Consider the following 12217-nt stretch of genomic DNA (forward strand, 5'->3'; position numbering starts at 1 on the left):
ACATCGACGTCTACTTGGAACCCCTCGTGGACGACCTGAAACTGTTATGGAGCACAGGTATCGAAGTTTTTGATGCTCATTTAAAAGAGACTTTCACTCTTAGAGCCATTCTGCTATGGACAATAAACGATTTCCCAGCGTATGGAAATATGAGCGGTTGTGTCGTAAAAGGCTACAATGGTTGTCCTGTATGTGGTAAAGACACACATGGCTTGTATCTTCATCATAGCAGGAAGGTCGTATACCTAGGTCATTGCAGGTTTTTGAATCGGCATCATCCTTTCAGAAAAGCAAAGAAGGCATTTAATGGGTCCCAAGAACTCGGTGATGCTCCTACATGCTTGTCCGAAACAGAAGTCTTACAGAAGGTGACTCGTATTGGATATGTATACGGGAAATGTTCGAAGAAGAAGAGGGGTGAAGAAAAGGCAGGTCCGATACTCCCTTGGAAAAAAAGGTCAATCTTCTTTGATCTTGAATATTGGGAGTTTCTTCCTGTGCGTCATATTTTGGACGTAATGCATGTCGAGAAGAATGTGTGTGAAAGTATTATAGGAACATTGCTTGATGTCTTGGACAAGTCAAAGGATGGTCTTAAAAGTCGCTTAGATCTTCAGGATATGGGCATCCGGACCAAGCTTCATCCAAAGGTTGGTGACAAGAAAACATATTTGCCTCAATCAACCTACACATTGACGAAGGAAGAGAAGAAAAGGTTGTGCAATCTGTTGTCAGTGCTCAAAGTGCCCGATGGCTACGGTTCCAACCTTAGAAACTTTGTGTCGATGTAGGAGTTAAAACTGTTTGGATTGAAATCACACGATTATCATACGCTTATGCAACAGATTCTTCCAGTCGCATTACGAGGATTGCTGGATAAGAAGGTCCGAACCACAATAACAAGAGTCTCTCGCTTCTTCAATGCGATATGCAGCAAAGTTGTCGATGCTTCCAAACTGGCAAACCTTCAAGAAGAATTTACAACAACTATGTGCCTCTTGGAAAAGTATTTTCCACCATCTTTTTTTGACATAACGGTTCATCTAATGATACATCTAGTACGAGAAGTTCAATTTTGTGGACCGGTTCGTCTAACTTGGATGTATCCACATGAACAGAACATGAAAGTTATGAAAGGTTACGTGCGCAATCGCAGCCGACCAGAAGGTTGTATTGCAGAATGTTACATAGTTGAAGAAGGTATGGAATATTGCTCGGAGTACTTGACTTCTGTAGAATCTGTTGGTGTTCCGTCCACGAGAAATGAATCGGGTGTAGATGTTGGCAAACCAATCTCTTCTGGAAGAGTGCATACACCTAAACAGATAGAATTGGAGCAAGCACATCTTTTTGTGGTGGAGAACACTACTGAAATCAGTCTGTATATCAAGTAAGCAAATAATTTTTTTTTTACTTCATATGATATATGTTTTAAGACAAATGGTGACTTGTTGATATGCTACTTAGGAAGCATATGGAGTTTTTGCTTGAATGTAATCCAAGTAAAGTGAAGGACCAGAAATGGCTTCAAGATGAGCACAATCGATCATTTACGAATTGGCTCCGTGACAAAGTATATGTTCATTATACAAGAACTAGTAACACAAAATCAATAAGTGTGTTATTTTTTTTTTAAATTTCTATAGGTTGCTCTTGATTTGGAAGAGTCTAGAGTTTCGGTATCACAGACATTAAGGTGGATGTCACATGGACCGAAAGCACACGTTCTTTCCTACAGTGGATATATCATCAACGGATTTCGTTTTTTCACAAAGGACCGTGATGACACAAGTTCTGTTCAAAATAGCGGTGTCGCAGTAATGGCTGAGACAATGCAAGTGTGCAGCTGAAAGGACAAGAAACCAATTGTTTCAGACATGACATTCTTTGGGACTATTCAACAAATATGGGAGTTAGACTATTTCGTATCCAAAGTGGTGGTCTTCAAATGTAAATGGGTTGACAGTTCAAGGGGTGTTAAGGTAGATGATGGATTCACAGTGGTTGATCTTTCAAAGACTGGTCATAAGTCAGATCCATTCATTTTGGCAGACCAAGTCAAACAAGTTTTCTATGTAGAAGACGGAATGGATACGTCGTGGTCAATTGTGATACCGAATTTGAAAAATGACTTTGCTAGTCCAATACCAGACGATGATATTGATTATGAAGCTCCTGCCACCGAACTATTCTCTAATGCAGAGTCTTCAGATTCGACAGATGACGAAACATGTTTGCAAATAGATGAAGAGGGTACTTGGATCGATAATGACTAGTGCGAGGAAGAAGTGAGAAAACTTAATTAACATGTTTATGTGTGTGTGTGTGTGGGGCTGTTTCATAATTAATACTGATTTATATTGTTTGTGTATGTCTGTACGTGTATAATTCTGATTCATAACCTTATTGTGTGTAGGTGTAGTGTACCTGTGGTTGATGCAAAAGATGAAGACAAATCACAGACATCTCCAGCAAAAAAAAAGACAAGAAGGGCATGTATAGTTGACGAAAAAAACACTGGCAAATCAGAGGTACTGGGACGTTTAGAGGAGGAAAAGAATGACGACACAGCAGTGGCACCGCAACCAAAAAAGAAGAAAAAATCTGGACCTGTAGTTCAGGAAAAGGAAAAACAAACATCAGTGCCAAATGACTGTACAACAGTGGAACCAAAAGCAAAAAAAAGGACATCAAGGGGACCTACTCTTCTTACCAAGGTTGTTATAGCTAGAGCAAATGGTGTGATGAAGCCAATAACTTACAATGACCTTGGACAAAGCATCGGTGACACAAACTCAGAAATGCAAAGCTATGTAGGTGTTGTTGTGCGATCAACTGTACCCATTGAGATCGAAAATTGGCGTTCGGTATCAACTGAGATCAAGGAGAAAGTGTGGGATCAAATCAAGGTAAAGCCATGTTCGAATTCCATTTAAAAACTATGGTGTCGTATTCCATATGTAATACCTGTGCTTTTTTTTATGCAGACATCGTATGACGTGCCTTTCTAGGGTAAGAAAGCTATATTAGCATCTGCGTGTACAAAGTGGAGACAGTTCAAGTACAAGCTGGCAACCAATTACCTCAACAACTATGTTGACAAGCCACACATGTTTGCAAAACCGCCACCGGCGTATCCTTTTATTACACAGAAATCTTGGAAGATTTTTGTTGCGAAACGTCTCTCCGATGACTTTAGAACTTTGAGTACAGAACAATCTAACAAGTCAAATAAGATCAAGTATCGGCACCACCTTTCTAGGCGTGGATTCGCAAACGTAGCAGCTGACTTGGTGAGTATTGAAGTTGATATATGTGCATCAGACTGTTTTTTATATTGATATTGTGAAGTTGTTTTAGTATGTGGATTGTATCATTTCCTGCTCTATTATAGTCTAAGGAAAGGGGTGGCACTGGTAAACCATCTCGAAGTGAGCTTTGGAAGATCGCTTATGCAAAAGGCAGTGCTGCAGAGGATGAAGAGCTTAGCTCATTTATAGACAATCTGGTTAGAATAAATAATTGAACTATTTTTTTGTCTATCTGGTTAGTCAAACTTAACTTACCTATATGTTTGTATACTTGTAGGATGATTGTACCAAAAAGATTACGGATGGGGCTGTTTGTTTAAACCCGAAGGAAGACGCTCTCACATTAGCGTTGGGAAATAAAGACCGTGGTCGTTTAGTAAGGTGTATTGGGCATGGCGTTACTCCTTCAAAGTACTTCAACACTCCAAGGCAGACAAAAACAAGCGCTGTCCTACAACTCGTCTTAGAGGAGCAAAAGAAACTGGCACAGGCACATCAACGAGACGGCGATGAAATGCGAATTTTACTATTACAAATCAAGGAACTTCAAGAGGAAAACATGAAGTTAAAGGCTGGCGATAACTACTTCAAAAGCTCTCTACTTCAATCAGATAAGGGTAGTTGCACAGCCAAAAAACCAAATCTACACTTCTCCGATGACAAGGAAAATTGCAGTGACGAAAAAAAACTCTACCAGGAAGAATGCGATGATATCGAACTGATTGGGCGTAGAGATTTCGCCAACGGAAAGGTAAAAATGACCCCTGTTTTGGTTCTTAATTAGTTAATTGTTAAAATTTACTAAACTAAATTCTATTTTTTTTAAGGAACAACCATGTAAACTAGCTGTGGACAGCATTTCTAATGTTGTTGCTTATGGTAAAATTTGTTCTGAAACTGCGACCAAAGGAACAGTTTAGGGAATCAAATTGGGGGATGAAGTTATACGTGTCCATGTAGATATGTGCGTTGATGAGAAGGCTATATCTCCAATGCGAATGGGTAAACATGAATTGACTGTCAAAGAAGTAGTTGGTAATCAAGTTCCGTGGCCTAAGAATATGGTTACAATTGAGAAATCCAAGGTAATCACTCAACTAATTCTTACGTGTTGCTCATTTTTTTTTAAATTATGGAGTCTAGAATATCCAATACGTGTTTCTTTTCAGGTGGTAACACCCGTTCGTAGGTCTCCCAGGAAAAAAACCAAACAGATATCGAGTCTAGAATATCTCAAGACTAATGTTGCTAAAGTCATGGGGAATGACAACTCAATATCTTTTCCCTTGGACGAGAATATTTTTGGCAAAGATCGAGTTCTATATATTCTTCGTGATGATATTATGGCATTTTGTAGCATGGAGTGGATCACGTCGAGCTGCATTGTTCTGTACATGAGGTAATCTTTTCAATACTCATTGATCTATTTCAAATATATGTATATTTTAGCCACATCATAATGAATCTTTGCTTTATGTGAATTAGCTACTTGTATCAGAAGATCATGAGAATGAAAATTGGATCTATGTATGCGTTCATAGATCCAGTGTCTTTGAATATGGGGACCAGTGGACAAAAATCTGACCTTATTGCCAACAGAATGGAGGGTTGTGGTGTTGGTCAACTATTCTTAGCTCCTTTCAATCCCATGTAAGTATATTTACATGAGTATATTGTTATATGTTTTGAGTATTTATATGATTTCATTTTTCGTTGGACGGTGCTTAGACGGTTAATACATTGTTTACGTGGATTCAGAAATCATTGGACGTTGCTTGCACTCGACCCGCATAATGACCGAGTTTATTACTTTGATTCTCTTGCTCGTAAACCTGGAAATGATATCAAAGCTATTATTAATACGTGAGTTCACACATTGATCGACTTCTTCATATTTATGGATCTTACATAGTTATACATTACATATATATCATGACATGTGTATTTCTGTACGTAGTGCTATGAAGTTATTCAACTCGAAAGCCAACAAAACTATGAAGAAACAAGCTACATGGGAAGTTGTTAAGGTATGTTTAAATTTTGTAGCTAGTCTGATTTTGTGCTTGGGATTGAATCTGAAATTGGGTTGAGCTACTGTGTGGATTGAATCTGAATTTTGTAGCTGACTTAATCATTGGTTGTTAACTTACTTTTTACTGTTTGTCTAGTGTCCTCGACAACCGGGCGGAACAGAGTGTGGATATTATGTGATTAAGTACATGGAAGATATCATTGGCCATCACCTAATCTCGACTGAAGCTAAAGTAATTGCTTAGCCTTAATCTTTTTTTTTCTGGAAAAATACAGCCTTAATATAGTTATAAGCTTGTTTGTTTACTTGATGTGGTTAAGTAATTTTCATTTTTTTCATCGTTAATATAGTTCGATGGAAAACGTAGCTATACTCGAGACGAGCTCGATGTGATGCGCCAAGAATGGGCTGCCTAGCTTCAAACTTTGTATTAGGTAGTGTTCTGGACACTATCAAACTGTTTTGTATTTTATGTAGAATCATGATATCACTTGGATGGATTTGCTGTAGAATTGTGTGATATTTGACACTTAGTATGCATGAAGCAGGTACTGTAGATTGTGTGATGAAGCAGGGACGTCTTTGGATTTAGGTATTGTGGTTTTGTAGCATTACAATGCCTGTACTAGTATGGATATGTTGATGAATTTGGTACTTGGTATGATTGGTATGAATTTGGTACTCTTGTAGGATTATTCAGGATATATGGTTGGATGTAAATCTGGTACTTATGTGGATGTGTTTTTGGTACCATTTGGATGTGTTTTTATGCATGTTTGTGTTTTGGTACAAATATATGTACAAATTATACAAATTAGAAGATTGAACCATTTTAATTCAATATATATTTTTATACAAAATATTGCATTCACAGATATTTTACTACATAATTCAAATGTAGTTAAATGATGACGTTAAGTTCAACTACAATTAAAAGAAAGTAGTCTAAGCTAAATCACACAAGAGACTACAAACGTAAACTAGAGTCTTAAGTGCGTAAACTAAAAACTACAATTTATAAATGTAGTCTTAAAGTTAAATATAAATATCTATCTTCCTAGACTACAACAATACGCAGTAGTCTAAGATAAAAACATGAACCACCTCAATTTTTCAACTAGACCTAAAAGATGTAGTCTTCAACAAAAAAGACTGAAGTCATAGACAAAGAGATAAGACTCCAGTGCAATAGATGCCACAAAAACGCCGTAGTCTGTCCAACTCAATTAATTATAACTACTCTTTAAAGCTGTAGTGTTTATTGACTCAAAATTTGAACAACTACATTATAAAAATGTAGTCTTCAACATAAAACACTGGAGTCATAGGCAAAGAGATAAGACTCCAGTGCAATAGATGCCACAAAAATGCCGTAGTCTGTCGAATTGACTCAATTAAGACTACTTGTTAAAACTGTAGTTTTTTTATCTTATGTAATTGAGTTCTATATAACTACAGCATAACGATGTAGTATTTATAGATGCCACTAGTAAGACTACATCTAAACAATGTAGTTATATATTTTAACTACAGTCTTATAAAACAGATACACTACGGCCAAACACTGGAGTCATAATCAAAGAGATAAGACTCCAGTGCAATAGATGACAGTCAGTAAACTGTAGTGGATTTAAAATGACTACAGCGTTCGGCAGTAGTTAGAGGCCAAATTTCTGGTAGTGACGCCACGGCGGGCCACGAGTTGTTGAGCTTCATGGACGCCTACTCAGGCTATAATCAGATTCGCATGCACAAGCCGGATCAAATCAAGACCACCTTTGTTACGAACCGCGGACTCTATTGCTACAAGGTCATGCCTTTCGGCCTCAAAAACGCGGGAGCGACGTATCAAAGGTTGGTGAACCGAATGTTCACCAATCAAATTGGCAAAACTATGGAGGTCTACATGGACGATATGCTTGTCAAAAGCCTTAAGGCCTGCAACCACGTTCGAGACCTTAGGGAAATGTTTACAATCTTGCGGCGCTACAAGATGAAGCTCAACCCCAATAAGTGCGCTTTTGGGGTTGAGTCTGGAAAATTCCTGGGGTACATGGTTAGCCGCCACGGGATTGAGTAGAATCCCGAGAAGATTAGGGCGATCTTGGAGATGAGGTCGCCACAAAAAGTGAAAGAAGTACAAAGCCTGATGGGAAGGATCGCCGCCCTAACGCAATTCGTTTCCAAGGCAACCGATAGGTGCCAACCATTTTTCAAGGCACTAAAGAAGACCGACGGATTTGTGTGGACTGAGGAATGCGAGGAGGCGTTCCGTGAGATAAAGGCCTACTTCACCTCCCCCCCGTTCCTCGCAAAACCGAAGGATGGCTAGACCTTGTATGTCTACCTCGCGGTTTTCGACAGGGCCGCGAGCGTAGTTCTCATTCGCGAAGAAGACATGGCCGGTCTACTACGTTAGCAAGGCGCTCCTCGACGCCGAGACCCGCTACCCGGAAATCGAGAGATTGTCCCTCGCCCTTGTCACGAGCGCGAGAAAGCTCCGGCCCTACTTCCAAGCGCACCCCGTCGTGGTACGCACGGGACACCCTATCGAGAAGGCCTTGCAAAAAGGGACCTCCTCTCGAATGGCCATATGGTCCCAGGAGCTGGGCGAGTACGGCGTCGAGTTCCAACCGAGAACTGCCATCAAGGGACAAGCCCTCACCGACTTCATAGCCGAATTCACAAGCGCACCCTCAACTAACGAGGGCGACAAAGGTAATGAGAACAAGGAAGACAAGGAGGACGACCACAGCGAGTTGTCAAAGAAGAGGACCAACAGCCCGATAGGGCCGGTCTGGGACTTGCACGTGGATGGTGCGTCAAACGCCCGGGGGGCTAGCGCTGGCGTAGTGCTCACAAATCCCGATAGGGAAAAACTGAGATACGCCCTACGGTTCGAGTTCAAGGCTTCCAACAATGAGGCAGAGTACGAGGCTCTGATCGTTGGCTTGGAACTGGCAAACAAGCTAGGCGTCCAAAACCTGCGTATCCACTGTGATTCGCTGTTGATTGTGAACCAGGTTAAGGACGATTACGCCGCTAAAGAGCCGAACATGATCGTGTACTTGTCAAAGACCCAAAAGAATCTAGAGGCCCTGTCATGGTTCGAAATAGTCCAAGTTCCCCGAGAGGCGAACATCGACGCCGACGCCCTGGCATGCCTTGTGTCTGGGATAGACGAGGAGGGGGAGGGCAGCGTCCCGATAGAAGTATTGACTCGACCCTACGTCTCGAGAGGCGACGTTAGGGTAGTTGACGGAACTCCGCCCCCCTCATGGATGACACCGCTAGTGGAATTTCTTAAGCGGGGGATCGTCCCCGAAGACAAAGAAAAGGCCAGAAAGCTGAGAAGCTTGGCGCCGAAATACACAATGAGGGAAGACAACTTGTTCAAGAGAGGCTACTCCATGCCCCTTCTCTGTTGCCTGACCGAAGTCTAGGCGAAGAAAGCGCTCCGCGAAGTGCACGAAGGGGTGTGCGGAAACCATGCCGCGGGACAATCTTTGGCACTAAAGCTGCTAAGACTCGGATATTTTGGCCTACCTTGAAACAGGACTCCCACGAATGGGCCAAAAAATGTAACAAATGCCAAAGATTCGCCCATATCCCGCGCCAAGCGCCGGCCCCGTTGTGCCCGATCATTGTGCCTCGACCCTTCGCGAAGTGGGGAATCGACCTCATCGGTGAGCTACCTACGGCCCCGAGGCAATACAAGCATGCGATCGTGGCAATTGACTATTTCACGAAATGGGTACAGGCCGAACCGCTGGCAAAGATCACTGAGGCAAACACGACGAGCTTCATCTGGAAGAACATTATCTGCCGCTTCGGGATCCCCGCGTTGATCGTGACCGACAACGGAAAACAATTCGACAATGCGCGCCTCCGGGACATGTACGAACAATTGGGCGTCAGCAAGACTTTCTCCTTTCCCCGCCATCCTCAAGCCAACGGTCAAGTCGAGGCGGTCAAAAAGACAATCAAGGAGAACCTGAAGAAGAAGCTGGAAGAAAGAAAGGGGGCTTGGGCCGACGAGCACCCCATGGTCTTATGGGCATACCGAACCACCGCGCGAAATGCGACCGGCGAAACCCCTTTCGCTCTCGCATTCGGCGTCGAGGCCGTGGTACCTGTCGAGACCAAGCTCCCAACCTTGCTCATCGAGGAGTATGAAGAAGCCGCCAACGACGACGGAATCAGGCTCGAGCTGGACCTCATAGACGAGAAGAGGGCGGACGCACTCTCCCGCCTTGCCGCGCAGAAGAGAAGGGTCGAGAAGTACTAAAATTGCAAGATCAAGCTGCGGAAGTTCGCCGACGGAAGCCTCGTCCTTAGAAGGGTGTTCCAAAACACCAAGGTGCAAGGGGCGGGAGTTCTGGGCCCCACCTGGGAAGGCCCGTACTGTGTGCGCCGAGCCATCCACAACGGCACGTACGAGCTCGAGAACCTAGAAGGACTCGTATTCACACACCCGTGGAACACGGAGCACCTACGACAATACTACCGATAGAAGCCTATTCCTGATTGCCCTATGTTTTATTATTTTCATATTATTTTCGATTTAAGCAAAAGACAATTTCAAATTTGAGGTAAGGCCAACGGCCTGGAAATGTAACTTTTAACTTTTTTTTCGGCATGATAATCGAATTGCATTTCACTTAGAAGCCTTTGTCCTTTATATTATAATTTCTAGCCTTCTGTACGAGTACACAAGAAACTCGGGGGGCTAACGAGGGTAACAGGTACACCCCTTCCGTGCGACGCTCTCGCATGGTCCAACGCTTCGCACGCCGAAAGGTAGCGAAGCGCCAACAGGTCGGATCCACGCACAGGACCTCTGGCCCTACACATCCCTCGTGCGATGCTCTCGCATGATTCAACGCTCTGCGCGCCGAGAGGTAGCGAGGCACCAACGAGTCGGATCCGCGCACCGGACCTCTGGCCCTATACGCCTCTCGCTGCGATGCTCTCGCACAACGTCACGCCTCGCACGCCGATGGGCAGCTAGGCGTCGACGGATTACTTCTGCGCACCGGACCGTCGATCCCGGTAGTCAAAACCCAAAACGTGACACGCGTACCGACGGGTACCATGCTCACTGGGAACTGCGCTCACATCAAGCCCATCCCAATGCACAATGCGCACGCTGATAGGTAGCGTACTCATCGGAAGATGGGCGCGACGGCCGTCCAGCTCGCGCACGCTGATAGGCAGCGAGTCACGAATGGATGTCATAGACTCGCACCCGCCGGACAAAACTGGTCTAGCCAGCGTCCGCGGGAAACTTCACCGCCAAATGTGACAGTAAGCCGTGCAAACCGATTACGCTAGATATAGTAAACTGAGGATTGTAAGACACGCACTAACCAGATTGCGCGAATCGATTACGCTAAGCATAGTAAGCCGAGAAAATAAGACGCATACTAGATCAAAGAAGCTTTAACCGAAGCAAATAATGTTGTATAAACAACACTACGGAAAAGAAAACACAACGAATGTCAAACGAAAGAAAACGTAACAAGTATCCGAAAGGAAACATAAACAAGTGCGCGAAATTGACTACTCTGAGCCGAAGTCGATCTGCTCCTCATCGTCCTCGGGGCGGGGAGCTCCCGACCCGTCAGTCGCCTCTCCGTCAAGCAGGCGGTTCATCGATTGAGCCGCCTCCGCGGGAACGTGGGAACGCGGGTCGTCCACCGATGGCTCGTCGTCTAGAGGAGGGAACATGGAATCGAAGAAAGAAAATGTAGTCCCGTGTGGCTGCCTCGTAACGAGCCACCTCCAGCGCGAGGTCCCAGTCGTCCTCTAGGTCCGCCTTGGATCGCACAGCGTCGTCCTTTTCCTCGATAAGAGTCTGCATCTCCACCAAAAGGGAATCCCTCTCCCTCTCCACCTTGACGCGGGGGATTTCGCTCGCCGATAGTCGAGCGTGAACAATCTGCAACTCCTCATCCCGGCTCGAGAGTGCCGCCTGGAGTTTTTTCGTCTCCCCTAAGAAAGTGTCGGTGGCTTGCTCCGCCTTCTCCAGGGACGCCTGCACCGTCACGCGCCGTGATCTCTCGCGGGTCCGCCTCGACTCTTCCTCGAGCGCTTGGAACTCTTGGGCGGTCCGGAACCCCACTAAAGCGGAAGCGTGGTCGGCCGCCGCGCTCTCCATGTCTCTCTTCATGATTTGCATTCTCCGAAGTAAGTCCCGGAGGATGCGTTCCCCTCGTTCTTGACATGCGAGCATCTGCAAAAAACGGTGGTACACGTATTATCACAACAAATGCAAGGGTCGCATATAGGTCAAACGAACTGGCCATACCTTTCGGGCATTGCGGACTTCGTTTTGGAAGTAGTCGAGATCATTCGTCATCAACAGACTCTTGAAGTCTCCTAGAGGGGTCTCGAGGATTCCCTGGGAGCATTGGCCTCGTAGCTCCGCCGCCTCCGCTAAGAGCATCGAATCCATGCCACCTGACGCCGCCGATGTGTGAGCGCGCTTGCGGTCGGAAGGCGAACCGAGGGAGACCGATGACGATGGTCGCTTGCTCGAAGAGATCGCCTCGTTCCTCGCCCTCACTGAAGATCCCTCGCGATGAGCCTCGACTCGGGAACGAGCCGCGGCCAGAGCTTCAGCAGTAGGCTCTGCCCTCGGCTCTCGCGCGTGCGATCAGTTTTGAACCATGATACCTGCAAAAGAAAGGAGAAGGCGTCAGTCAGTCAGAACATAATAATAAACGCAAACAACAAAAAGATACGATAGCATAAGAACGTATATGGTTAATACCCCCCGCGTCAGGGAGGGGAGCAGTCGAGCCTCCCGCCTCAGACTCGGGATCCTCCATGACCTCTGCGCCTGGCTCTGGGCATTGGGGACCTTCATCGC

Source organism: Urtica dioica, chromosome 1 (genome assembly GCF_054948205.1).
Source record: "Urtica dioica subsp. dioica isolate 48M chromosome 1, U.dioica_male_clone48M_v1_H2, whole genome shotgun sequence".
NCBI lineage: Eukaryota > Viridiplantae > Streptophyta > Magnoliopsida > Rosales > Urticaceae > Urtica > Urtica dioica.